The sequence below is a fragment of the Podarcis erhardii genome (assembly GCF_964252035.2).
Source record: "Podarcis erhardii genome assembly, chromosome: 6".
NCBI lineage: Eukaryota > Metazoa > Chordata > Lepidosauria > Squamata > Lacertidae > Podarcis > Podarcis erhardii.
In genome coordinates, this window is record NC_138510.1 from 296,306 (window position 1) to 320,506 (window position 24,201).

A 24,201-nucleotide genomic window follows, 5' to 3' on the forward strand; every position below is an offset into this window, starting at 1 on the left:
AGTGCGGGGGGGGGCAGGGAGGAGCAGCTGCTCCCTCAAATCAATAAAATGCAATAAAAATATATAGCAAACTGAGCTTCAGACCCCCCTAACAAAGGGATTGATTCCCCCCCCCCCCATTCCTGGCTACCCTCATGGACTGAAGCGCTGCGTTCCCCGTCGGAGGGCGAGTGGCTCCCGCCTGGCCCGCGAAGGAGACGCAGCCCCAGAGCGCGGAAAGGAGGCTGGACAGGCTCGTTGTCCTTGTGCCCGCAGGGGGCGCTGCGACACCGGCAGTGAGCGGCCTCTCGCCTGGCCCGACCCGCTCCTGGCCCACGGCGCGGCAAGCACCGTTCACACGTGACGCAGAATCAACACTGGGCAGCCAAGCCGCGCTCCACTGCCGCCGTTCCCGCGTGACACGCGTTTACTTGCTTCGTCCTTAAAGGTAACTAACCCTGGAGAAACAGGCAGAGGTCTTGCTACTGGGCAGCTGCTCCTGCCGTTGGGGGGTCCGGAGGAGAGAGATTGGGGGCGGGGGGGGGCGCCAGAGGCGGCTCTCGGCCACGGCGCCCATGAAAGACTCGGTTTCCGTCCCGCCCGACACCCTCGGGCGCTTAGCCCTCGAGGAAGCGCGGACTGGGACCCCTAAGAAGAATGATGGGCGTGCTCTTGAGCGCGTGCAGAGCGCTCAGCTTTCCGCGCTGAAAGAGCGGAGCAGGCGGAGGAGCTTGTGCACCCGGGCAGCCTCTTTTTGCGCAGAAAGCGCGGGTTGTTTGGCGACGGGGAGGGCGCCCGCCGCGTGGGCTCGACGGGGCACAGCGGGCAGAGCACGAAGGCGAGCAGCGCGGCGCCCCGTCGCCGCTGGAGGGAGCCAAAGAGCCGCCGTGGAAGAGCCGCCGTCGGCGCCAGAGGGCGCCAGGGAGCGGGCGCAGCCCCTCCGGTTGCCGGCGGGGGGCGGGGGGCGGGGGGCGGGCGGAGAAGGGCCCCGGGCGGCGGAGAAGCCGGGCCGGAGCGGGGCGCAAGAGGCTCTCTCCTCCGCCTCCTGCTCGTCCTGCGGCGGCGCCAGCCCCGGCCACCCCACCCGTCCCCGGGGCTCCGTGCCGGGTGCCGCCCCGCCGCCCGCCCAGCTCCCTCCTCCGCGCGCCGCCGCCACCTTCGTCCCCGGCGGCGGGCGAAGCTGGGCTCGGGGATCCCCGGGCCGTGCGCTCTGCGCGCTCCAGCCGCGCCGGGGCTGGGCGAGGCGAAAGGAGGGCTGGCCTCGCGCCGCGCCGACTGCAGCTCGCCTCGCCTCGCGCTCCGCCCGTCGCCGCCGCCGCCGCCACCGCGGCGCTGAGCCGGTGCCGATGCCGCCGCCACGAGAGGAGCTGTCGCCGGAGCATCGCCCGCCCCCCAGGTAAGAGCAGCCGCCGCCGTCGTGCCGGGAGGTGGGCGCCCGCCCCGTCGGGCAGCAGCGGAGGGCGTCGCCGCCGCCGAGGAGCGCAACTTTCCGCCGCCGCTCGGCAAACTTTGGCGCCGCTTCCGCCGCTCTCGTCGCCGGCGCTGCTCCCGGAGGAGACGGCCCCAGGCCCCTTGGTGGGCTGGGGGCGTCGCTGGGCCCCTGTCCCTCGGGGCGGCGCCCCCTTTCGGGAAGGCGCGAGGCCCCTGTGGAGGGAACCCTTCGCCTTCCCCGCGCGCCCCTAGCCGGGCCTGCCGCCGCCAGGTAGCCTCGGGAGAAGAACCGGGCGCTCCGGTGCCAGGCCTTCGGGTGGGGCCCCCGTTAGTCTGCGGGGAGGGTCCCCCCGAAGCCTGGATTAAAAGCCCCTCTCTTTCCACTGCTGCTTCTCAGCCGGACCTACCTCGCAGGGGTGTCGCGGGGCTGGAAACGCTGCCTTCGCTCGCTCGGGAGCCGCGGCTTTCGAAAGCTCGCTTCTTGTTCCGACGGCAGCCACGGTTCGCTTCACGTCCCTCCCCGTCCCGCCTCCGGTCGCCCAGCAGAGGCCGGAGCCCGGCTGGTTGGCTAGGGACCCTCGCCCAGACTGGGGGGACATGGGCGGAACAGGGGGGTCCGCAAGCGGGGAGGGTCCTGGCCGGCTTGCCGTGGTTTGGATGTCCCAGCGCGATCGAGGGGGTCGGTTCCGGGGCTCTTGCCGGGAGGGGTCCCTTTGGAATTCTTGCTTGCCCCTCCCGCCTCCCATGGGGTGTTTTTGGGCCTTGGAGGGAGGAACCCTGCCAGCCCTCCCCTGCATAACCAGGAGCCCCCCCACAAGAAGCATCCTGCCTTACCTAGACTCTGGGACGCCCCTTCACAATTCTTTGGGGAATGAGAGGTTGGGGGGCCGTCTCCTTGGGACATTTGGTTCTCTGGATGCTGTGGGGCATCTTTGGGATTCCCCCTGCTCTCCGGGGGGGGCGCACCCCACAGTTAGGAGAAAGTAATTTTGGGGAGGAGTCCTTAGCGAGGGTGGGGCATCTAAAGTGTGCCCAGCCAAAGGTGTGTGTGGGGGGGCTGACTGTGGCAGGGCCCACTCTCCCTCGATGCACCACTTTGGGGGGCGCTGGGCTGGACTGGTCAGCAGATGCCCCCCCCCCCAGGAAGGGGGCCACTGAGCCATTCTCTCTGTCTGCATGTGCTGTCTCTGGGGGGCCCTTCCTCTGGCGAAGAAGAGGAGCAAGTCCTGGTCGGGGGGGGGGTCCTGTGGGCAGGAGGACCAGGCAGTTCTTCACCTGAGCAAGCGTGGCCAGAGAGGGACCCCCGCCCGCCCCCGCTGGAGACTTCCAAGTCTTCTGCAGTGCCGCCCAGGTAGCACCAGGACCCCTCACCTGGATTGCAGGGGATGCTTCTTGCGGAGGTCTAGGGGGGATTTACGCCCCCCCCCACGCACGATCCCCGTCCAGGTCTGCCCTCCTCTCCCCGCTCCGTCCCCGCCTGTGGATGTTCCCAGTCCCCGCACGTGCGGATGAGAGGCAGAGACCAAGCCGTTCCATGTTTATTTTTAATCGGTTTCTGGTGAATTTGACTTTGATCTCCTGGCAAGGAGCTGCCGGGCTCTGCGGGGCTTCGGAGTCCGCTCGCTTCCCTCCATCTGCTGGACCCTCGCGAGGAGACCCTTCGGAGCGCTCCCCGGTCTCGGTAGGGGGAAAATAGCACATTTTTTTGGAGGGGGGAGGGAGGCTGCTGCTTTGGCTGACCTGCCGCTGCTCCTTCCAGAGACACCCGCCTCACATTGAGGGGGAAGAGCGGCTTTCCTTGGAGGAGGGGGCCCCCTCCCCCCCGCCTGGAGCAGCCCGTTGCCCCACAGCTTGTGGGGCGCTGGTGTCTGTGGAGCTGGGAGTTGGTGCTGCCGGGGGCACGCCTGCTCGTGCACCGGCAGGCGCGGAAGCGGCGAGGCTGGCGCTGCTTGGGCGTGCGAGCGCAGCAGCGGGCGGCCAAGTTGGGTGCGGATCAACTCTGCGCGGCCGCGGGAACTCCGCGCTCCGCCGGGCCGCTCTCCGGCGGCTGCCCCTGGATGGGTGAGTGGCTGCCCGCCCGCCCGCCCCCCGGCCGGGCCTTGCTGGGGGCAGGAGGGCGGCGGCTCTCTCTCTGGGCGCCGGGTTTGCCTTTGCGAGCGTGCCTTCTCCAGGTCTTTCCTGGAATGGCAGAAGCGGGAAGGGGAGGCTGCAGCGCCCCTCATGTAGCTCCCGTGCCCTGGGGGGGGGGCTGCTGGCTTGCCCCCTTCGGCTTCCGAGTGGCGGGCAGGAGGAAGTCCTTGACTGGACCGCTTCTGGCTCCCAGAGTCAGGCTCTTAATATGAGGCAGCGGGGAAGAAAGCGGCAGATATAAATTTAATAAATAAGAACGCCTCTTTTGGCGGGCTCCAGCATGGGGTCTGTTGCCTGCTGAGGGGCTGTGCGCGCGTGTGTGTGCTTGGGCACGTGTGTGAGAGAGTGTGTGGCTGTGTCCACGCACGTGCCTGCCCACACCCGCCAGCACCCCCCCCCCTTGCACAGTGTTGTTGCTCTGTTCTTTGCGCTTGGGGGGGGGGGATGCGTTGCAATGATCACCAGTGTGAGCGCTGTGCTTGGCGGTAGAACAATGTGGTGATGGATCCGCGGAGCTGAAAGGAGCCTCCATCTTCAGAGGCAGTCAATCTTTGATTCTCAGGTGCTGGGAACACACAGCAGTGTGTCTTTGTGCCTGCCTGGGGGCTGTGGCTCAGGGACAGAGCAGGGGCCTGGCATGTAGAAGGTGCTCCACAGCTGGAGACAGCACTGCCTCTGGAAACCGAGACTGGAAACCACGGAAGGGGAGAGCTGCTTTTGTGCTCTGGTCCATCTGGTTGGCCACTGTGAGAAGAGGATGCTGGGCTGGATGGGCCCCTGGCCGGATCCTGCAGGCTCTCCTTGTGTTCTTCTGCCTGGGTTCAGCCTCTGGGGTCCCCCGGCAGGCCTGGGAGAGACTGCTCTCTGAAGCCCAGGGAGCCCTTGCTGCCAGTCTGGCCTCGCCTCAAGTCTGCTCCCTGGGCTCCTATCCTGTTGGGCCTGGGAGGCCGCTTTCTAGCCAGACAACTCTTCCGCTCACAAGACCCAAGGAGGCACCCAAGTGGCTCTGGCCTGCTTGGCTGTGCCGCTTGAGCGAAGGTGCCCCCCCCCCGGCTGGGGCTGGAAGTGATCTCTCGTGGGGCGGGGAGACTCGCCCCTCTCAGAGGGGGCTTGGGGGTGCTTCTTGTGTGGGCGCAGCCGTCCCAGGCTTCCTTGTTCATGCCCACCTGGGGCTTCCTCCCTCTGGGCTTCAGGCTTTGCAAGAGTCCCACGGGAGCGATTCAGCTGAAGGAGGCACAATTGCCAGAAGCCACACGGGGAAGGGTCCCTGGGGAGTTGGGAGAGGCAGAAGCAGTGCTGGCAAATGCCCGCTGCTCCTCGAGATGGAGGGGTGGGTGGCACCCAGCAGGGGAGGGGGAGCAGGGCAGTGGGAGGGAGCAGGGCCTGCGCTTTGGTGCTGAGCCTAGTGGGGCACAGTTGCTCAGGGCCATTTTCTGATGAGCTGGCAGAAACTCCTTTCCCCTTCCCTGTGCAATTCTGTGCTTCCTCTCTCCTGGCTTCTCCTGTTCCTGACCACTGGCAGATGCTTCCCTTGCATTCATGTTGGGTGACTTCTTGTTGCTTTAGAAGTCCCCGCATGGGAAGAATTGTTCCTTGGGCAGGGCATGCTTCAGGCTCTCTGAGTGAATCGATCAGCCTGGGGGGGGGGGCGTAAGGGGAGCCGGAGCCTGCCCCCAGACCAGGAAAGCCATGTGGGGGACCCTCAGTCTCAGAAGACTGCTGCCCCCACCCCAGCTGAGCTGGCAAGTTGGAGGCTGTAAATGCTTCTGAATCCCAGTTGCTGGAAACTGCAGAGGGGAGTGGGCTCTCGCACTCGGGTCCTGTCTGAGGGTTTCCCGTTGGGCCGCTATGGGAAGAGGACGCTAGACTAGGTCCCGCTGGGTCTTCTGATGTTCTGCTCCAGCAGTGGGTTGTCCTGGGCAGACGGCGGCCGCTCAACCTCTCTCAGCCCACCTGGTCCCTGTCATTGAAGGGGGTTGGACTGGATGTCCTCTGCAAGTCTAGGTGCTGGGGGAAATGGGGGTGCTGAGCCGCTCTAGAGGCTGCCAGTCTGGGCCCCGGAGGAGCATCCTGCAGGAGGCATTGAGAAGGAGAAGCGGTGAGGGAGGGGGAGGCTGCCTGCCCCCTCCTGCTCCATTTGGGTCCTTGGCCCGCTGACGACCACGCTGGGGGGCCCTTGTGGGTTATAAAGACTCTGCAGAGTTTCAGCCAAATGACAAGAGAGGATGTTGGCGCCGTGCCTGCTCCTGAATCATTCATATTGGGTGATAAATTTGAAGAATTGTTGCCGTCTTGAAGCGGGTGAGGAAGAAGCTCCAGAGCAGGAGGTCAGGGAGTGGCGAGTTCACAGGAAAGACTTGGGGTTCTTTAAGCAGGACAGGCTGGGGCTGGGCAGGGGGGGGGGCTCTCCTCCATCCCCAGGAGGGGAGCAGCTGCATGTCCCCAGCGTGTGTGCGGGGGGGGGGGGGAGATCCCTGGAGAAGGCTCCAGGGAAGCTCCTGGTGAGAGCCTGGGGCTCCAGGGCACTGGGTCTGGCACCCCACCCAGCAGGCTGGCAGGAGCCCTGGCAGTGCCCGCCTGAGCAGGGCTGGGACCAAGAGCAGCAGGGCAGGTATGAGGGGTTGGGCCCTGGTGGGTGGACTGTGGGCTGTCCTGAGAAGGAGCAGGTGGCCAGGATTTTGGGGAGGGACCTGAGAATGGCTTGCGGTTCTCCCATGAATCTCAAGGAGGGTTCGGGGGGGGGGGGAGAGACCTGGCCTGCTTGGGGGGGCCATGAAACCTCTGCTTCCACAGAAAGCCACAAACCTGTGGCTTAATGGGCACATGTTTTGCAGCTGGTTGCAGAAGCAGCGCAAGTTGCATAATGCCTTGCAAAGAGACTTTGCAAGGAGTCTGTTACTCAGGCGAAAGTTAGGGTGGGGACCTACCGGTAAATATGACTGTGTAGTTGATTGACCTATGTTGAGAGGCCTGCATTGCAGGGGGTTGGGCTGGATGGCCCTTCCAGCACTAGAATTCTATGATTCCATAGAGCCACGGATGCTGAGGGCCACATTAGGAACCCAAGGGCCAGAGTTAGCTGGAGAATTGATTGGCTGCCATGCTGTGAGCCCAAAAGCCCTCCATGGAAGGAAGGGGTGCTGGAATCGGGGAGCAGGCAGGTAGAAAAGGCAGGGAGGGAGAGGCAGGCTGGAGCAAGATTCAGGAGGCTTGCAAGGAAGGGCGGGCCTCCCTGGGGAGAGCATTCCACAAGGGGAGCCAGCACAGGAAAGGCCCTGTTCAGAAGCTTTGCTGCCTCCAACAGTGGAGACAGAACATACTCATCCTGTCTTTATTTTATTTTATTTTATTTTATTTTATTTTATTTTATTTTATTTTATTTTATTTTATTTTATTAATACCTCACCTTTCCCCCTGACAGGACTCAAGGTGGCTTGCAAGAACTGCTAAAAACATAGAAAAACCAATCATTCAAATACAATTAAACATTGATAGAATTAAACTATGTATAAAATATGTTTAAAAACCATTAGTAGCCATCAGCAACCCTCTCTTGTGCCTGGATCCTGGCCATCTCTGACCACCCTGGTAGCCAAGTGCCTTCACTTACCGGTATTCCTGAATTGCAGGGGGTTGGACTAGATGACCCTAGGGGGCCCTTCAGACCCTACGATTCTAAGATTCTGAGTAAGTTTCATGGCAATAAGCATGATTAGGGTCAGGCTGCTGGGGAGTTGACAAGGGAAGAGCACCTGGAGCGTGTGGTGATGTTTGTAAGGCGAACCCCCCTCCCCGCGGCCCATTCCCTGGCTGAATGCTGCTTGCAGACCCCGCGGTCAGATCCCCAGTTGGCCTTGGCTTGCTCTCGGAGGCCTCTGCTCTGGATGAAGGCTTCGTGTTTATTTATTGTGTTTATTTCTCACCCTTTCCATCAAGGAGCTCAGAGTGGCAGACTTCTGGCCAGGCCTGGGGCTGCGGAGGGCTCCCTTCCCCCACTGGACTCTGTGCCGTGGGGCTCAGTGGCTCTGGGGCAGAAAGGGCACTCTCTTCCAGAGGCCCCCTTTGCCCACCCAGCCTGTTCTCCGAGAGGCTCCAACACGGTGCCTGGGGGAGGCAGAGGGTGGGCAGGCTCTGCATTTGGGTGCCCCCCTACCTGTCCTGTGAAGCCCCGTTGGAGCCTCAACCCCCCCCCCCACGCAGCCAGGGCTGGGCTGGCTTGCCTCTGGAAGCCCCTTTTGTGGCGGCTGTGGCATCCCTATGGCAACTGCAAGGCATGCTCAGGCAACGAGCCAAGTCTCGCTGCTTCCTGGGCTTGGGGGGGGGGGGCTGCCAGAAGCAGCAGGTTCAGCTCATTCTTCCGCAAACAATAGACCCACTTGGTCTCTGTCTCAGGAAGAAGCAGCTTTCTGCTGGGAGGGGTGGGGGGTGGGTGTCTCTGCCTGAGTCTGTGCCCCTGGGACTTTCTGAGCTAAGTGCCCATTTTGGGGAGCAAAGGGACCGCTGCCTCTTTTCAACAGGCCTGTCCCAACTATGGGGCGCCGCCACCTGATGACATCGCCGTTGCCCCAGAAGTTGTCCCTGCTGACCGCTCTCTCCATTTCCGAATCCCTCCCCATGTTCTGCTGAAAACCCAGGAAGGTGAAATTCTACAGGCCCCACCCTCTGTGCAACAGTTTCCTCTCCCTCCCACCCCAGGCCAGAATTGGGTGCCTGAGCACCCTGGGCGTGAAATGGGGCTGGGGATGCAGAGGCCCATCTCTTGCTGCTATTCTGGACAAGACCTTGTGGGTTTCCTCAGGGAGAGGTCCGTCTTCCTGGGTCCGTAAGCCTCTTGTGGCCCTGGAATGCCAGCACCTCTCCTGATGAAGAGAGGGCGACTTGAGCCCAGCAGCAGCTGCAGCAGCAGCTGTCCCAGGCCTATGCAGTTGCTGCTGTGCACCCCAGGGGCTTCCCCCCTCAGGAGCCAGGACGGGGCAGAGATGCCACCCTGACAAGGTGGTCCTGCCCTTTGCCAGCACAGTCCAGCTGTCCTGCAGAGCTGGCGGCGGCTGTGCTCTGGCCAGGTGACCCGCAGTGCCTGCTAACAAGCTGCCCGGAGGGTCACTGGCCTGCCCCCCGCTTTCTCGCTGGCTGTCTCGCTCGCTTGGGAGCTGATGAGCCAGGGCCGGTCCAGGCTGCCGCTGCCTTGCTCTGGGTAATTAGTGCTGGACGGCAGGCAAAGTCTCTCCTCACAGCCAAAAGTGGATCCGTCAGCAGGCAAAGCTGCCCAGGCTGGGTCTGCTCCAAGGCTGGCGACCTGCACTCTTCCCCCCTCCCCCCGGGAGGGGGGCAGGGAGGCGGCTGGAGCGGATGCTTTCCAGTAAGTGGCCTGCTGAGTGCTGGCCTCTTTCCGAAGCTCTTGCCCCCAGCTCACAGCCCCCCTCCTGGAAACTCTGGGCCCTCCTGGGCGCCTGGTGCAGCACTGAGGAACTGGGGAGGGAGAAAGGGGCATTTTTTTGGGGGGGGGGAATTTGGCCTTTAAGATCCCAGGAGCCTTTTTGTTGTCACTCCTGATTCTGCAGAGGGGAAAAGGGGTTGGGGGGGCAAGAGGGGCACCCCTTTCTGATCCCAGCAGACACCCTAATGAACCTTCCAAGGCAGCAGCGTCTCTCCTTCTTGCCCCATCCCTTGCAGGAAGCATCACTGGCAGGCTGTGGGGCAGCCCACCCACTGCAGGCAAATGCTGGTCCCCAGATGCTGAGGGCTCCCAGCTTCCCTCTTCCTCCCCCCCCCCCGGGTGAAGCCTCCTGGCCAAGGGCTGTTTGGAGGGGGAAAGCAGGCAGGAAAGGGGAGGCTGCCCCCCCCATTTGCTCCAAATGTTTTCTCCACCCCGGTGCCTCCTGACGCCTCTCTGGGGCATTGTGGTTTGGGGAGGCACATTTGCTTGCTCTCATTGTGATGCCAGTCCAAAAACCACTGCAGGAGCCTTTGCATTATTATTCCAAAGTGGGGCCCGTTTCCCCTGGGGCTGCTTAGCTGGGTCTTCCCATATTGGAACTTTCTGCAGAAGGAGGGTAAATGGCAGCCTTCATATTTAAGCAGTGTACAGTGGTACCTCAGTTTAAGAACAGCCCTGTTTAAGAACAAATCGGTTTACGAACTCTGCAAAACTGGAAATAGTGTCCCGGTTTGCAAACTTTACCTCGGCCTAAGAACGGAAGCTGAACGGTGGAAGTGCACCAGCGGCGGTAGGCCTCATTAGGGAAGGCGCACCTCCGTTTAAGAACGGTTTCGGTTTAAGAACGGACTTCCGGAACGGATTAAGTTTGTAAACTGAGGTACCACTGTATAAATCTGTGACCTAGCAGGAGCTGCTTTTGTGCGGGGGACGGCTGGAGGCTGCGTGGACTCCTGCTCGGAAAGGGGGTTCCTGTACAACTCAGCCGTGGGGACTCCCAGTCCGGCTCACCCAGCCCAAGTAGGGTGGCTGCTGTTCTGCTTCTGCATTCCTGCTCATGTCCTTGATTTTCTTGATTCCTCCCCGTTTCAAAGTCACGAAGTTCTTCTATGAATTCCAGCCCCGTCCTCCAAAGGGGCTGCAATCCTGTCTGAATTTACTTGGCTTGGCTTGCGGGCTCCGTAATGATCAGCCCTGGAACCAGGACACATCCCCAAGGAAATGCCTAGGCTGCTGCCTCGTGATCTAGCTAAGCTGTTAACTACCGTGGATCTAACAGTTGAGGCCTCCCTTGCCCCCCCCCCCGCCTTTGCCACTCTCCCACTCCGTGTGGGGTCTGAGCAGGTCAGGGCCTCCGTCTGCCCCGGTGCTCAGGGCGCTGTGGGAATGCTGGGAGAGATGGTGGAGCAGTTGTGGCTGTTGGCGTGGGGGGTCCTCTGGCTTGGCTTGGCTGCCTGGCTCAGCTGACAGCCGCCTGCTTGCTCTCTGTGGGGGCAGCTATACTGGAGGACGCTACCCAGAAAAATGGGGTGCTGGTACCTCATATGACTGTGTCAGCTGGTGGGGATGGTTGGGCATGTGGCATTCTTCCGCTGCTTCTGGGGTCTTCCGTTTCCCAGCCCCCCCCCCAGATATTCGAGAGAGACAGGAGACTTCTTGTGTCCTTGGGAGACCTGCCAGCCTCGGATGCTGCCTGCAGCTTGTGCCTCCTGGTGGCCCATTGCAGGAGGCGCACTTCGTGGGGGTGGGCTGCCTGCCTCTCTTGCCCGCCTGTCCTGCCCCCAGCAGTGGGCACCCGAAGCTCCCCTCTCTCTGGTAGAGCTGCTGCGGCTGTGAGAGCGAGAGGAGGGGGGTTCTTCTCAGGTGCCTTCCCCTTCAGAGGAGGCCGGCTGCTTGGCTGCTTTGTGTGCAAAGAGTTCTGACGTTCTGCTCATCAAACAGGCTAAAGAGGGACAAGGGAGGTGAGAGCAGCCAGAGGAGGAGGAGGAGGAGGCAGCAGCGGCAGCAGCCTCTGGAACAAAGGGAGCCACTGCGAACCAGCGAGCAAGCAGAGGCAGCAACAACCTGCGGAGCGGAATTGCAAAGAGGCGGAAAGTGTGTGAGGCAGAGGCAGGCAGGACCGTGCGGGGAGTGGGGGGCTGCTGTCTGGCGTGCATGTGTGCGCACGGTGCTCAGGCGGCAAGAATCGCCTCCGTGATGCTCTCCCTCTGCGATGCCTGGAGAGGGCGGGAAGGAAAGGCTGCACCTCTGGGGGTGGGGGGGCAGGCAGGCAGGCAGGCAGGCAGGGGAGGGGGCTGGAGGCTGAGCTGCCCACCTGTCTCAGCAGACCCCTCTCTCTTGAGGATGGGGCTGCCTGGAAGGGCTGTCCTTTCCTGCTGGCATTGCCCAGGGGCCGGGCTGGGGAGGGCAGTTTGCTGCTCCCTTGCCAATGCCAATCAGGTGGGCGGGTGGTGCCTGGGGTCACATATCTCTCTTCCACAGGCTGGCACCTGCCTGGCACCCATCTTCAGCCCACCTTCCTCCTCCTCTTCCTTGCAGCCTTTCTCCCGCCTTGCACACACTTCCTGCCTCTTTGCATCTCTGCCCCCCACCATGCTGCTGCTGCTGCTGCTGCTGCTCCTGCTCCAGCCCCCTCCCTCCCCTTCTCCCCCCACACCTACCTTTTTGTCCCCCAGCCTGCCTTGGGTGCTCTTGCATTTAGGATTTTCCAAAGTGCCCCTCAGGTGGCTGTGATGGAAATCACAAGAGATCAATTACCACCGCACAGGACTCAAGGGTTCTGCTTTGTGAAGGTCCACCTGCCAGCCCCAGAAGGAGAAGAACACTAGGGGGCAGTCCTGGGGCTCGGGCCGGGCAGAGCCTGTGCCAAGATGGCAGCTGCTGCCTGGTGGGCCCCCTTGTACTTCCCAGGCCTGTTCTGCTGCGAGGCTGTTATTGCTTTTATCTATGGACGGCTTTCAAATCCCACCTTTTCCTCCAAGGAGTTCAAGGGGGAGGGGAAGCATGGTTCTCCCCCTCCTCGTTTAATCCCTACAACAACCCTGTGAGGTAGGTTGATAGGCGGTGACTGGTCCCCAAGGTCACCCAGTGAGTTGCATGGCTGAGGAGGGTGGATTTGAACCCTGGTCTTCCAGGCCCTAGCTTGACTCTCTAACCACTACACCCCACTGGCTCTCGGTTGCTGCTGCCCCATTCCAGGTGTAGAGGGCTACCTGAGGTGCCGAGTGCCCAGGTGGTTGTGCCAGGGGTGCCTGGTGACTTGGCTGCCCCGCCCCAAGATGGAGTCCTCCTGGTGCTGGAGCAGAGCTTGGGTGGCCACCTAGCAGGGATTCCTGAGCTGAGATCCCTGCATTGCAGAGGGGTGGACCGGATGACCATGTGGGCCCTTTCCAGCTCTGCCATTCCGTGCTTGCATGGTCTCCTCGGGAGCCAGGTGTGCACCAGGGAGTGAAGAAGATGCAGCAGCTGCACCAGCCCCACAGGATGGTGGCAGAGGGAAGTTGACTGGTGGCTACGCCAGGCAGACCAGGCCTTCCTCTGCCAGGGGTTGCCACCCAGTTTGCCTCAAAGCCCATTCTTTGGTGCAAGCTCCTCTGAGAATGGGCTGCCCTAGATTCCAGTGGGTCCTGGAGGGCATGGAGTCCAGGGTTTCTCCAGCTCTTCAGTAGCCAGGAGTTGGGCTAGTGGTTGGTGTCTTCTCCAGCCTCATCTCTGCTTGGCTTGAGATGCTTTGAATCTTTAGGAAGGGGGAATGGGGGGGGGTGTTTGTTGATGGGAGGCTGTTCCAAGTGAGGGCTGATGAGGTTCAAGAGGAAGGTAGGCTATGTGTCTGGGAGTCCTGTGGCTGGAAATGCCCCCCTCCCCGCTTCAGTCCTGGCATCCGCTGCCTGCTGGGCCTCTCTCCTTCCTGCTGGACCCCAGATCTGCCCCACTGGCTGCTTTCCTGGCAGGCCGCTTTGCCCAGCCCTTCTCTGCTATTCCGGGCTGGGGAGCACCTGCTGGCTTCTCCCAGGGGAGCTGGCTAATTACCGGAGAGAGGGCTGAGGGATCGATTCCGTCTCTGCCTGGGGCTGGCTGGGGAAAAATAAATTGGATCCGGTCAGGTAAAAGCAGCTGCCCTCAGCGGGGCTGGTTCTGCCTCCTCAGTCTGCACACTCTCTCCTCGTCTCTGGGTGAGGAGCAGCAGCACCCCTGGTCCTCCTGGTATGGGACGGGGGGGGGGGGGGAGGGAGGACCCCTGCTTCAAGGGGGGCTTTCTCCTCCTCTTCCTCCTCTTCTGCCTCGGAGGCCTGGCAAGGGTCCCCCGTCTCCTGCTCCGCAGACCCTTCTCCTCCTTCTGGCTGGCATTAGCATTCCGTTAGCGGACGGGGTCCGTGCAATTAAGGGGCGGGTGCAGCCGTTCCTCCTGCCTGGAGCCTCGGGGGACAGGCCGCACTGGGGGCCGGGAGGCGGGAGCGTTCTCTCCCGGGGACGGATGTCACAGCACAGTGGCCGCCGAAATGGAAAGCTATTAATAATGATCCTGGAACTTCACTTCCATCAGCTGTTTATTTAAAGGTGCTCTGTATTCCCAGCTACCTGATTTATGTGGGCAATAAGAGGCGTGGGGCTGGGATCACTTTTTTAAGGAAGGCTAATGGGGTGAAACCATCACACTGCGACAGCGGAGATCAAGCTGGGAAAATGAGACGGGAGAGGGGTGTAAGCATTTGCCGCCGTTATCGGGGATCCGCGCGGGCGATGGAGCTGTTGCAGTCGCTGTGTGTGTGTGTGTGTGTGTGTGTGTGTGTGCTGGGAGGGGCCCCCTCCGCTCTGCTGCTGGCAGCATTTACGAGGGCTTTTACGCCCCTTCTGCCTCTCCTCTCCCAGCTGGATTTATTGGCCGTGAAAGGATATAAAAATTTGATTCTACTAGACAGGACGCTAAAAGCCTGTTTCTTGCATCAGGAGTGCGCAGGGCGTCTGCAGCTGCTGGGAAGGAGGAAGGTGATGTGCTGGAGAGCGGGCGGTGGAGGGGAAAGGGGGCGGGCGCTGCCACAGACCCCCCCTGCCCTGGTTGTCATGGGCTCCTTCAGGCCGCAAGGATCCGCACCCCTTGGCCCGGATCTGGCTGTCTTCAGCCTACAGCCCAAACCGCATTCACAACCCTATGAGTCTGGTGGGCCAGTCTTGCCAGGGCAGTCTGCTCAGACTGGCAGCAGCTCCAGCCCCTCAGGCCTTTGCGCCTGTTTCCCTGCCTGGCCCACAAGATTCCCTTGGGAGGTGGTGGACTCTCCTTCCTTGGAGGTTGGAGGGCTATCTGCCAGGGATGCTTTGGTTGAGATTCCTGCATCACGGGGGGTTGGACTGGATGACCTTTGGGGGTCCCTTCCAACTCTACCATTCCACGATTTCTCTTTCAACCTGGAGTGGATGCCCAAGATTGAGCCTGCAGCCTCCGCTTCTGAAAAGCAAGGCCTCTGTCCCGGAGCTCCAGCCCCTCTTGCAGGGACCCTCCATCCTTTCTAGGGATTAGCACCTGGGATCGTGCATAAATCGTGGGCAAGTGCCCAGAGGCTGAGGCTGCTGCCCAAGGCCAGCTGCTTATCCATCGAAGCCCCCAATGGCTGAGGACGAGGCCATGCAGGGGGCTGGATTGCCCCACCCGTCTCAGTGTTGTGGACCCTGGCTGGCAGCGCTTGGCCTCGGGGTTTCAGCCTTGAGGGTCTTCCCCTCCATTCCTGGAGACGCCATCGGGGGTTGACCTTTCTACAAGGGCCCTTTTCCCTCAAGGGCCACCTCCACCCATCAGGGACCTGCCACCCTTTTACTGAAGGAGGTCGCTTTATTTTAAAGATTTATACCCCTCCTTTTGCCCCCTTCTAATAATGAAAGAAACACTTGAATTTAATTGGAAAGAGCCCCAGGGGGCTTTTCTTGAGCCCACCCTGCCTGCGCCTGGCCGTCCTGCCGAGTCCATCCACTGCGCAGGTGTGAGATGGTTTTTAGATTACTAACCAGGTTCAGCTCTGCCTTAAAAAATCATAACAATTATCTGCTCTTTCGATCTTTTTTGTTTTAATTGGAGTTGTTGGTGCTGTTCTTTGGTGTTTTTGTCCTGACTGACGTTGGCTGCTTTGGAGTTCTCTGTGTGGAAAGGAAAATCAAGGACACCTTTTGCTTGTAGGTATAAATACACACAGAATCCAGCACTCTGCAGGCCCGAGATTTTTCTATGCTCAGCCTTTGTCTCAGACCTGCAAGTGATGGGTGGGGTGGGGGGCTTTTCTTCCAGCTGGCCATGGGATCAAAGCCCTTTAGCAGGAAAGAAATCCCCCAAGCAGGGCAGGAAGGCTGGTGCTTTGCAGGGAGTTTGTCCTCAGAGACCTCTATTCCAAGGTAGACTGCCTTTGGCCATGGAGGTTCAATGTAGCTATGGCGACTACTCACCTTCATGCCCTGCTTGTGGGCTTTTCTCCCTGAGGCATTTGGTCGGCTCTTGCAGGAGGCAAGGCTAGATGGACCCCCCCTTGGTCTTCGTGTGGTGGTTAGAGAGATGGACCAGGGTTCAAATTCCCACTCAGCCATGAGTGACTTAGCCTAACCTACTTCACAGGGCTGTGGTGAGGATGTAATGTGGAGGAGCACAGCCATACATGCCACTCTGAGGTCCTTGGAGGAGGGAAGGTGGGATATAAAAGTGGAAGTAAACAAACTGCCTTATTTTTCTTCCTATATATATAAAAATGTAAGGCTGTCGTCATGCTGCAGTTAGCGCAGCTGCCAGTAGAGGGCCACACCAATTCCAGCATGGTGATTCGGGGGCAGTCAAGCGGTTTAATGGGGAAGCAAGGGTGGAAGGTGTTTCACAGAATAGTTTGGCAAACCTTAACTTTTGCAAAGCAGGCTTCCTGTTCCGCCGCCTGATGGCATCCTGGTGCTTTGGACTACAGCTCCCATCAGCCCCGACTAGGACGGCTGAACGAGTTCTTGCTTCTGCCAGTCCTGGATATGTTGCTAGTCTTATTTCGTTGAGCACCCCCCACCCCATGTCCCTCTATTAGAACAGGAGAAAAATTGTGTCTTCACACTTCTCATAACTTTATCAAGCCTCTCCCATCATGTCCCTCCTTGGATCCCTCCCCAAATTAAAACTTAGTTTCTTGTCCTCCTTGTGGGAGGGCGGGGGAACTTCAGTGATTTGGGCTGCCCTCTTTGGCACCTGGCACAGAATCTGGATTTCCTTTTCCTTCTTTTTTTAAAGCTAGCAATGGATCCCAACCACGAATCCCATGTTTTGCGGTAGCTCAGGAGGTCTGTGGCTGGCGCCCCCCATGGCTTCCCTGGAAACTCAACAGCAGCTGTGGGGAGCCACTCCTTTGATCTGGGAAGCAGCAGGGGGTGTTTGGGCTTGTCACCCCCCAGTTTCCTCAGTCAAAGACTCCCCACCAACACTTTGCGGAAGAAAATTCCCAGCAGCCTGCCTTGCGTGACATTTCCCCTCCCCATGGCTTGGAAGGAGGAAGCTGGGGGGGGGGGCTTCTCCTTGGCTCCCCCCACTGGCGAAGGCAGAGGTCAATCCATGTTGCCTGAGGAATCACGGTGGCATCTTGGCACAGAGGACGAATGTTCAGACGTGAATGGATGAACAATTTGCCCAGTTTTGCTAATGAGAAAAGGGAAAAGGAGTTTCATAGACTCATAAAATTGTAGAGCTAGAACTCCCGCCCTGGGGCTCCAAGTAACTACACCAGGATCTCTAATTCCACCCCCAGTCCCGGGGGGGGGGGAGGGGGAGGGGAGAAGCAGGCGGAGGCGTCCATGGGGGGCATACGCAGACCTGAGTCCACTCTCTGGTCCCCTTCCACTCGTCCCTCGGGTGCTTGGGTGGGCTGAAACCCGCCAACTCTGCGCTGCAGGAAAGCACTCTGCAGGTGCTCAGAGGCCCCTGCTTCCAGATCTCCCCGCACCACTCTTGGCAAGCACTCTGGGCCTTTTGGCTGCTGAACTTCCAAGGCCTAGGCTGGGGCGAGTGGGCAGGACTTTGGGCCCGAGGGTCCTTAACCTCTGGAGACGGGCTGATGTCTGGCTAGGCCCCGCTTGGCCCCCCTCCCATTCTGGAGACCCAGGAGGAGACAGCAGCCAAATTGCCCTGTTTTGGCAGGATATGGCGGCAGAGCTAATTTTTTTATCTACTATCGTATCTGGTTTCTAATTCTTATTTAATGAGTTCCCCTGAAAATAAGAAAATCATTGGAACAATTTTCCTAAGTGTGAAAGATTAGGCTGCAACTGGCATTAAAGCGGCTAATTACCTTCATTCTTCCACATGCCTGACAGTCGCCGGCTCCTTGGCTGGGGGCCTGGAAGACTCCTGGGTGGGGCTGGGACCCGCCCCCCAACAGGGCACTGGGCATCTCGGGGGCCAAAGAAGTTGGCTTCTGTGGGGTCCCTGCTCCCACCCCTCACCAAATGTCTAGCTCAGCCATGAGTGGTCCAAGGAGCCTGGAGGTTCCCCAGAAGATCCAGCCTGCTGTGGATCCATCCAGGTTGGACTGCTGCAGTGCGCTGTACATGGGACGGCCCTTGAAGACTGACCAGAAACTTCAGTTGGCCCAGAATGAGGCAGGAGGGGCGTGGCTGGGCGCTTGCCCATGGAGTCACCTTTTGGGTGGTTCTTGGGTGTCTGCTGGGCTGGTGGTCAGTTTGTTTCTGGGTCCAGTTCAGAATCTTGGTGATCATCTGACTTGGATGGTCTCCTCCTGACCCCTTGCATCCCAGTGACCTTTCCCCCTGACCTTTGACCCCTGAGATAACGGGAGGTGTAAGTTTTACTCCTCATGGGCCCATTGAAATCAACTTATTCAACTCAGTCATTATTTCAGTGGATCCCTCTAGAGTAACTCTGAGCTGAATGCATTTGAGGCCCCCACCCTGCTCTCTTCCCTGAAATCTGTTCCAACTGCTTTTAGCGTTGTGTTTTTCAACTGTTGGAGCTTTAGCCGCATCCTTGTGGTAAGAGAGAGAATGATTTTGCAGACGCAGTGATGGCCACCAACCTTGATGACTTGAAAAGAGGGAGAGGCAAATTCATGGAGGAGGATCAAGAGATCCGAGGCTCCTGGCCAGGATGGGCCTGCCCCCCCCCCCCGTTGGAGGCACAAGTGGTTTCAAATGCCATTAGCTGGAAGCCCCAGGAGAAGACACTCTCCTCCAATCCTGCTTGTGGGTTTCCCTTGTGAGAACAGGAGGCTGGACTGGGTGGGCCACTGGCCTGAGGTTACAGGCTCCTCTCATATTCTCCATCTCCCGCCCGAGGATGAGGAAGAGGGAGTCTGTCTTGCTGGCCATGCCCAGGTGGGGAGGCACCTTCTCCCGCCTGCCTGGCACCCGCCTGACCCTCTCTGTGGCTGCTCCAGCAACAGCCAGGACCAGAGCTGACCCGGAAAGGGTTCTCTGACTTCCTGGGCAGCCCTTGCTCCGGTTCCCTTGGGGGGGGGGAGGGTGGCACTTGCCCCTTCTGGCTCGCTCCTGCTGGGGAAGAATCAGAGGATCATACGAGCTGTGGAGTTGGAAGAGGTCCCCAGGGCCATTTAGTCCAAGTCCCTGCAATGCAGGAATCTCGACCCAAGTATCCATGACACCTCCTCCTGCCCCCAGACATTTTCCCTCCAACGCCTCCACCTGCCTGCCTGCTCCTGCCTTGTGCCCACAGAGCCGCCTTGCTGCAAGTCAACAATTAAGATTCCACTGCCAGGAAGGCAACGTCCTGCAAGTTTGCTGCATGCCAAATGAACCCTGGAAATGATGCATGATGCAGATGTGTGGTGACTTGATGGAAACGTGAATTGCGTTAGGTTGGGGCCGGATGGCGATGGAGCCACCAGGGAGGCCCCTGGCCATGCTCGTGGGGGGTGGGGAAGAGAGCAGGCCCTGTGGGGCTGGAGCCGGGCCGGCCACTGGGGCTGCTGTGCCCACAGCATAGAGGGCTTGGGGGGTCATTCCTCCTGGGAGTTTGGCTTGAGAGCCAACAAGCCCCTGGCCTGGAAGTCAGGGGAGGCTGGAGGGCATCTTTGCCAAAGTGTGGGGGGTGGCAGTGGCTGCCCTTCCCTCCTTTCCTCCATCTGCAGCTGGTCTTCACCCTGCCTGTCTCTGGCTGGTCTCTGCCTCTCCTTCACCTGACCCCCTGGCAATGGGGTGGGAGTGGGCTTTTCAAAGAATGGGGGTGCATGGGGGGGATTGGTAGCTTAGAAGAGGCAGAACATCCCCCACCCCAATAGTGCTAGCATGTCAATCCTCTGGCTGTTTGATGCTGAGGGAGAGAGATTTTTTTTTGGGGGGGGGGGGAAAGGATTTTTAGGAGCTGGACCTGGCCAGCTGTGGCTGCTCCTGAGCCAAAGTCCTGATGCATCTCTCCTCTCTCACTCCAGAAGGCCAGTTCAGAACACCAGGAGAGCCTGGCTGCTGGATAAGGCCCAAGGGGGCCCATCTAGTCCAGCACTCAGTTCCCACAAGGGCCAACCAGATGTCACTGGCAAATCCACAAGCAGGATCCGAGCGCAAGAGCCGCTCTCCCCTCCTGGGGTTTCCAGCTTCTGGGATTCAGGAGCCTGACTGCCTCCAGCCGTGGAGACACAGAGCAAAGCCATCCTGACTGGGAGCCACTGGGAGCCCTCTCTCCTCCTCCTCCTCCTCCTCCATCATCATGGATTTGCCTGATGCTCTTGGAAAGCCATCCCAGTTGGCAGCTCTCCCTGCCTCCAGCTGCTCTGCTGGGTCCTCCTGGTGGGCTTCTTCCCAGGGGAGCTGCTGGTGGGCTACTGGGAGGACAGGATGCTGAGCCCAGCAGACCCCCCCCTTGGTCTGATCCAGGTGGCTCTCCTCACCAGCCACCCCCTCTGCAGTTTTCAGGTTCTGGGGGCCCACCGGGGCCCATGGCACGTTCTGACGAAGACCCAGGACACGCTGGAAGGCAGGACCAGCTAGTTAACATTTTACTCCCCCCCCCCATCCATCACCTGCCATAAAAAGTGTCATTTGCCTTCATTGCTCCACCCCTTTTGCACCTAGCCTCACCCACCCTGGCATGTGACCCTGGGAAGGCTGTCCAGAAGGGGATGGGGCCCTTGGGCTGGAGATGTTCCCCCTCCCCTGAGAAGGATGACTCTGGGTCCCTCCCGGGCGCTGCGCTTTGATCTAGGGATTGCAGCTCACTGGGGGGGGGGTGAACTACGGTTCCCAGGAGTCTTTGGAGGAGGAAGCCGCAGGCTTTGTGCATTCTCTGCCGCACGGGGCAGCCGTGACCTTGACCTCTGACCTTGAAGCCTGGGCGGTGCACTGCGGAGCTGGGGACGGTTGCCCACCCCTTGCCTGGCTTGAGTTCCTCTCTGCTCCCCCCCCTGCAGGAATCTGGGGGCATGCAGAGGTGAGGAACTGCAGGCACCCAAGCTGTGAACACGGGTCCATTTTCTATTTAACCAGGCCATATTGGACGATAAATAATTCATCTTTCTGCCAAACATTTGATTAAAAGAAGCCAATTCCTTTTGCGCTTGTCAAGGGGCACGAAATCCATTTCGTGTTTTAATCTGTCCTTTTCATTCTCTGAATATTTTAGCTTCCTCTTGGACAGCCTTTGTCCCCCTTTCCTGCCTGCCTTCCAAGCCAGGGCTGCGTTGGGCTTCCCTCTGGCTTGCACTGAGCGTTGGAGCTTCTGCTCTCGGTGGCTCACGAGAAGCCCAGTCCGTGGCCCCCTCCCTGTAGAATGGGGGGGGGATTGAGGCTAGTGCAAGGTTTACCTGCACTAGGCGCTGCAACAAGGAGGGGTGGGGAGAGGTGGGGTGGGGTGGGGGCCACATTTTGGCTTCGCGCAGGGAGCTGCTGAAATTTTGAAGCCACTGGGGGGAGTATAGGAACCTAGGCAGAGCCTGCAGGATGAGGCCAAGGGTCGGACATCCATGTCTCACAGGAGCCTGTAGGGAAACCTGCAAGTGGAATTTGAGCCCCAGAGCAGTTCTGGCTGGAGGCAGCGATGCTTCTGAACGCCAGCTGCTGGGAACCCCAAGAGGGCAGAAAGTGCTCTTGCGCCCGGGTCCTCCTGGTGGGTGTCCCATGGGGGCGACTGAGAGAAAAGGATGCTGGACTGGACAGGCCACTGGCCTGCTCTGGATGGGGGCCTCTTCCATTCGCAAGTCTTCGCTTTGCATGGCCAGCTCCTTCCTACACACAAAACACACCTTCCAGGACCTGAGGAGCTCTCCTATGGAGCAAGCTTGTTTTCTGCCACTTTGGATTCCTGCATTGCGGATGGTCCTTCGGGTCCCTTCCAGCTCTACAATTCCATGACTGTACGATTATTCAATGGATTCAATTTACAATGGAGGCGATTCCATCTCAACCTCAGGAAGGGCTTTCTGAGGGCAAGAGCTCTTCGGCTCCATCGGAAGGTGGTGGACTCTCCTCTCTTGAAGGCTTCAAAGCAGAGGTTGGGGGGCCACTTGTGGTTCCTGTGGTGCAGGGACCCCTTTCTGGAATTCTCTTTTTGTGGTTCGCAGGCCCCTTCCTGGCAGGCCAGGGAGAGTGTGGCCTCGGGAGAGTTTTGAGGGCCAGACCGAGAAGCCGGGGTGGGGTGGGGGAGAGCTGTATTTGCCCCCCCCGCCTTCTGAGGTGCCCCCTTTGCCCGGTCCCCCCTCCTTCCTGGAAAGTTTCTCCCACTTCGTAGGACAAAGAGTGTACAGGTGACTCTTCGCTCTCCTCTGCCTCCTGCCCAAGTTTACGTCTTTAAAGGCCAATTAAAGCATTGTATCCGTGTAGCTGAAGCATGAAAATTCCCTATTTGGAGGAGAATTATTGCCGAGCGAGACGGTTCTGGCTCTAAAAGCTCTTTTCCCCCCAGGGAGACACCGAGATTTTCTTTTGCAATTAAAAATTTCTTTGAAACTCGGACCAAAGAAGATCTGAAAAAGAAATATTGTGAGTTGGAAATACATTCCCCAAACAGTGGCTGTGTGAGAGTTTTAACAAACACCTCCTGCTGCTTCTCCCCCTGTGACCAGGAGGGGTCTCCTCCCCAGCTGTGGGGGGGGCACCCTCCTCCCCTGCTTCCTTACTACTTGGGGGCCATCAAAGCCCTGATAATTAACTTACTTCGCATTAAGGCAACTTGCCTGGCAAGGAGGGAGGGAGGGAGGACGGATTCTGGCTCGGCATCTTTCAGCAAGGAGAAGCAGTGGGACCAGGTGGGGGGGGGGGCTCCTTGGAAGGGACTTTATCCCACCTCTTGGTCTGTTCCAACCCAGCTGAGGAGAAAAGCTTTGGAGGAGGAGGAGGAGGCCCCCTGCCGAGAAAATAATTCCAAGGAGCCGGAGAAAGGAAGCTGGAGATTTACTTCAAGGACAGGAGAGATTACACTTTTAATAAGTACAATGGGCTTTTTTGGTCCCTTTTATTATTAAAACTGCAGGAGATTAGCGGAGGGGTCTTTGTTCTTTGCTGCTTCCGCCTGGTCCCTGGACAAAGACTTTTGGGGGGAGGCAGTAATAAGGAAGGGGGGGTCGGGGAGGAGTGAGCCCCTCTGCCTCCCCTCGGCCATGCATGTTTGGCACTCAACCCTCTGGCTGGCAAGTCATGTCAGAGGGTTCGACTTGCTGAATCCTAGAGCTGAAAGGGACCCCCAGGGGTCATCTAGTCCCACCCCTGCCATTCAGGCATCTTCACTAAAGCATCCAAGACAGAGGGCCATCCAACCTCTGCTTCAAAGCCTCCAAGGAAGGAGAATCTACAGAATTTCCTTTCTCATCGCTTGAGACCATTGTTTTGGGTCCTCCCTTCTGGAGCAGGAGAAAACAAGCTTGCTCCATTCTCTCTGCGGCAGCCCTTGAGATGCTTGAATGTGGCTCCCCTGTCGCCTCTCAGTCTCCTCTTTCCCACCTCCCTCAACCATTCCTCATCAGGCGTGGATTCCAGGCCCTGGGTCTCCCTCTTCTGCACCCCTTCCAGGCTCTCTTCTGAGCTGCTTCAAAGGCAGGACTGGGTCCACCTCACGGAAACATCCCTTTGCCTGCTGCCTCCTAGGCAGGAGTTGTTATTTTGAGCCCAGCCCCTTGCAGGAGTCCACAGCCAGGCTTAGCTCCCCACATCTATAGTTGGGGTGTTATTTTGGGGGGTGGGTGGCTTGCCCAGCAAGACTGGGCAGTAGATGAACAGTTCCTTACCTGCTCTGGAGTGGGTGGGCGGGGAATGTGCCAGGTTGCATTTCGAAGGAGGATTTTAAGCAGAGGCCAGATGGCACCTGTCAGGGGTTCTTGAGCTGCAATTCCTGCAATCCAGGGGGCTGGACTGGATGACCCTGGGGGTCCCTTCCAACTGCTATTCTATGAAGGAGCTAATTTTCACCACCTGGTCCTTGCCAGAGGTTTGGTCAGCTCCTTTCAGCTTGGCCCTTTCAGTATATGCTGAAGGATCTGGGTTCAAGGCCCCTTTCCTCCGCTGGCCTCCCTGCTCCCCGGGTGTGTTTGTGATGTTTGTAGCATTTGTGGCTCCGTCTCCTCGCAAGAGGCAGGGGAGAAATTGAATTCCACCCCAGCGGAAGCGTCCGCCTTGCTGCCTGCGCAGGTGCTTTGAGGTGGCAAGTGATAATAAAGTTTCCCAAGGACCTTGCCTTGGTAACGGCGCCGGTGCCTGCCTAGCAGATCCCGGGAAATGAATTCCGGCCTGCGTGTCCTGTCCCCCCCCCCCTCCCCGAGGAAGGGGAGAGTTAAGTGGAATTGAATCTTGTTTAAGGAGAGGAGACACAGTTACATGGCACTGCAATTTGCTGCGCTGTTGACAATCTGAGAGAGGAATTTGCCGCTGGAATAATGCAGGCTCCTTGGCCCATCGCGGCGAGATCTGTCGGCGGCCGGCCTCTCTGCGCCGGGCTGCCTCCCCGAGATGAGATGCCAGGCAGGTGGTCTTGCTGAGGCATTAAGTGGGATAGAGTGCTGTGATCCCGCACTAATGCACTGGAGGAAAACAGAGTCTGGGGGAAGCCACACTTCTTCCGCAGGGGCCGGAGAAACATCAAGAGTGGCAGGCAGGGTCCCTCCTGAGGTCTCTGCTGGCAAATTCAGGAGGGCGAGGGGGGGGGCTAGCGAGAGCTACTGGCCGCAATGATGGCTCTGCTCTGGAGGCAGCCGGGCTTCTGAATTCCAGCCGCGGGAAACTGCAGGAGGGGAGAGTTTCTCTTGTGCTCAGGTCCTGCTTGC

At 59.4% G+C, this 24,201-nt stretch overlaps 1 protein-coding gene across 4 annotated transcripts in view; it reads left to right on the top strand.

Moving 5' to 3' along the window:
- The first annotated feature begins 355 nt into the window (after positions 1-355).
- Positions 356-24,201, top strand: part of CDH22 (cadherin 22) — an 89,312-nt gene continuing 65,466 nt past the window's right edge. The window contains exon 1 of one of the 4 annotated variants that reach the window (XM_081867653.1): positions 356-427. The gene's annotated coding sequence lies outside the window, so the exon portion shown is untranslated. Of the gene's footprint in view, positions 428-1,299; positions 1,376-2,723; positions 3,092-3,380; positions 3,472-24,201 lie in introns of those variants that run through there. The other 3 variants (XM_081867650.1, XM_081867652.1, XM_081867651.1) reach the window with 3 other exon arrangements.